We start from the raw sequence: 4,307 nt of genomic DNA on the forward strand, positions 1-4,307 counted from the left end.
ACCCTTTGGGTAGCAGTAGAACACAGTATCAAAGGATTAAGAACTGGACTTGTGCATGATGGATATTTCTTTATGATTATGTAGACACAATTGGTGACATGATTATGTAGACACAATTGGTGACATGATTTTACAGAGATGATTTGGCAACGTGATAGATGGCGTGGTAACAAACACGGCATGTTCTGCAATCGTGATTGGTGACATGGTGTTGTGATTGGTGATGTGGCAAATCACGACATCACGATCGATTCCTCAAATTGCAGAATCATGGTGAAAGTATTGTGGATATTCTTCTTGAAAAAGGCTCCCTCTAGACAATTTTTGGACACTCAAAGTTGTTAATTGATGTTGTGGAGAGGGGCTTTACCTCCATGATTAGTGATGATGTGGCAGTCTCCCCATGATTTTGCTGACTAAATTCACAGTGTGAAACACAATATGATACTATAGTTTTCATGCACTATAGGCATGGTAAAATGTTGTTACCCTTGATTTTGTTACATGACTGTGTTTTGAAAGTCAAAAAACAAATAACCGTGATTATGCAGGTGCGACTAATGATGTGGCAATCATGATCGTGATTTTGTAGTCGTGATTGTCATGTGGTGACTTGGCACCATGATTGGTGATGTGGTAGTCATGGTTGTGATTCCTCATATTGTAGAATCATGGTGAAAATTAGGATCCACTGGGCATATGAGAGCCATTGACACCTCGAATGGCAATGTAGAAGGGGTAATTTTTGAGTGGGCTTGGTTTTGGCGGCATGGTTTTGGCGATGGTGGCTGTGATTATGCAATCATGGTTTTATTGATGAAGGTAGGTGAAGCAGTAGGTGCAAGTGTGGGTGCATTTGGTTGAATGATGAAGCTTGAAAAATAAAAAATGAGAAAGATAATGAAAAAGGAAGAAGAACTCACCTATTTACAGTTGGGTGATTAATGCATGTGACACATGGCAACATCTTATTAGTATGGGAATATGGTCCGTGATCACATTCGATTGTTACCATCAATCATGTCAACTATGGCCGTAATCACATCGATGAATCACGGTGCCAATCACGTCAAGTGAGATGCACGGTGAATCACGATGCCAATCACGTCAAGTGAGATGCATCAAAATAATGTAATTCAAGCATAAGCTATCACAACACATCTTGGGGGGGGGGGGGGGGGGCTTAATATTTTTTTAGTTCATTTTTTGTGGCATGATTCTACAGGGTTTAGAATTAGGGTCATGATTTATGCAGAATCACAGTGATAGGAATGTGAGGTTCCAGAGTGGATGATGATGCATTGTAGGTCATTTATGGGGCAAGATGGATTTGGGCAAATGTGGTGTGACATGATTTTGGGGACCAAGAATCATGGGTGTGATTCCGCAAAATCACGGTGATGAATCTAATTAGACTGTAAGTAAAGTGGCTTCTAGAGGGTTGTTAGTAGTGTTAAAACTCAATTAGCCAGTTATTCCTATATATCTTTTTTCATAGGTTCTTCATTACATTTACTAGCCTGATGAACCATTGGTTAAACCTAAGTATATTTGGATGAAGCTCTTTATATAGAAGAGTTGTGTTGATATAAACCTTATAATTCTTCTGTAGAACACAGCAACTCTTGCTCCATCCATTGAATCAGTCAATCCATAGAATCTGTAGAGTAGGTTCTTGTGTGAACGTGTCTTGTTTGGACATGTTCATAGAATCTGTAGCAAGTTCTCATGTGAACATGTCTTGTTTGGACATGTGTTCTTGTGTGTTTGTACGACAACTTTGCCCTTGGGGTAGGGAATTGTGCAATTCACTTGTTTTACCCTAGTTTGATTAGCATCGTGTGACGTCATGTTAGATACGTTCTCGTGTGGCTTCCCAGTCACCTCTTTAGTGGGTAGCACCGATTTGCGGTTGTACTATCTCGACCTTTTGGCTATGATTAGAGAGGTTTGGTTTTTGACTTGGTTTCTTTTGAGCACCCATAACTTCTTTGTTACTTTGTTTGGGAGTGCTAATTTCCTAACAAGGATCCATTCTAGTCTGGCTTGTCCCTTCCAAGTTTTGCTAGTAGGCTTTGGTATAGTATTTTGGGTGATTGGTGGGTCGATAGGGCAAGGTTCTTGCATAGATGGTTGTACTTCATTGCTTTGTTGATTACGTTTCCAAATCTTCATGTTCCCTTCATAGTATCCATGTGCCCTTAGCAATCATTTGGGAACTCAACATTTATGAACATGAGGCCTCTGGCTCTTAAAGGCTTGCTGTGAGGTGGGACTCTTGTCTTTGCTTGATACACTAGCCTCCTTTCTTTGGGGCACTTGTAGTGTTTCTAGACCAGGAAGACATAATAACATCCAAGGTGGCTTTGGTTGTTCAAACTTTGGATTACTGCTTGAGTCTAGAGAACTCCATAATGGCAATATATAACTAGATCCCCCAAGTAACAAGTGTGTCATCCTTTGCTCCCAAGCCACTTTGCAGTCCATAGCTAAAATCCAACTTCGCCCAAGCAACATTTCTTCTTCCAAGGCACTTGGAGGCATTACAAAAACCTTACACGGACAAGGGTTATTTTTGGTGGAAATATTATTTTTTAAACTTTTCAAGGCCCCTACTATTCCTGCATACACACTTTTAACTTTGGTTGATGTTGACTCTAACTCTAGTTTTCATAGATTCACCCATGTTTCATATGAGAGTAAGTTGTGTGACTTGCCCCCCCCCCCCCCCCCCCAAGTTAATCATCGCAAGGAGATTTATTGCTTTCCCCTCCTTAGATAGTCCAACTTTGAGACAAGCAAGTTTTATCTCTAAGTCATTTTCTTTGATTAGTGTGAGAGTAGCCATGTTTACTCTTAATGTTAGCTTGTTTTTTTTTTGCTTTGGTTTTGGAAACCCTTGCCTTAGCATCCTCTTATGCCTCTTTCCTGAGTGTTGCTTTTTTCAGTTTCTCATGTTTCTTTTTGCGTGATTGCTCCAACATATATCTTTGGTTAAGGGTCCATAGTACTTTTTTAGTTTGCTACCATTTATGTAGCCTTGCATCTTGACTTTGTCAATTTTTTCGATGCTAGTCACACCTTGGGAGGTGAGCTCTACAACTCTAAATGGCCCTAGCCCTCGATATTTCAAATTTTTCCTCTTGGAAGAACCGACTCCATACATAAGTACCAAGTCCCCTTCCTGTAGCTCTTTTGATTTTAGGTTTTGATCAAACCATTGTTTACGCTTGAGCTTCTCTACTTTCATCCCATAGAGAGTAACCGCTCTAGTTTCATCAATCTTTTCCAACTCAATCAACCCCTTAGCTAGAGCATTCTCCCTAAGACATTCTTTCATTGCTATTCTTAAGCTGGGAACTAAATATTCCATAGGCATCACTGCCTCAATCCCATAGGTGAGCTGATAAGGATTTTGTCCTATAGACACCTTATAGGAAGTCTTGTAGACCCACATTGCTATTGGTTAACTTATGCTCCTAATCGTTATGAGATTAGCTTCTATAGTCTTGATCATGATACCACCAAGGACTTTATTAGTACTTTCTACCTACCCATTAGCTTGAGGATAGCATGGTGATGACTTTCTGTGCAACACCAAATGTCCAGTCATTGATCAAATGGGAACCCTTATCTAACCAGCTCTAGGGGACACCCAAACCTTGATATGACATACTCGTATAAGAATTTGGATAGTTGTATGAGCATTCGCCTTTTGTGTGGCTTTCACTTCTGCCCACTTAGTGAAATAGTATGTGGTAACAATCATATACAGGGCTTGCGTTTGCACGCAGGTGGGCTAATAGGTCCAACAAAATTGATTCCCCATTTTTCAAAAGGTTGCACAATGATTGGAACCAATGGCATTCTGTTTTGTCCATGAGAAATGTTAAAGCATTAGCATTCATCATAATGTTTGACAAATTCCATAGCATCACTAAACATAGTTGGCCATAACCTTGCTTGTGTTTGCAAGATCTTTCAAGCAGTTACTTTGCCCGTAAAATATTCCCACCAGCGATCCCACTATGAGCTTCTTCCAAAACTCATCCTCCCTGACATGTCACACTATCAAAACACATGATTCTTGCCTAGCTTATACAATATCAATTGGTAAGGTGCTGCCAACTTAATAAGTCATTATATCTTATCCTTATTCAATAGATTATCCTGTGGAAACCCATAGGCAAGATATTCAGAGACCTGTTCGCTCCATTATGGTACCAGATCTAACTTAAACAACGTAGCATTTGGTAGTTCATTATCGATACGAGTGGGCAAGTTCTCCATTAGGTTTTCTCGACATG

This window comes from Cibotium barometz, chromosome 55, assembly GCF_041138505.1.
Source record: "Cibotium barometz isolate CiBa-2024 chromosome 55, ASM4113850v1, whole genome shotgun sequence".
Taxonomy (NCBI): Eukaryota; Viridiplantae; Streptophyta; class Polypodiopsida; order Cyatheales; family Cibotiaceae; genus Cibotium; species Cibotium barometz.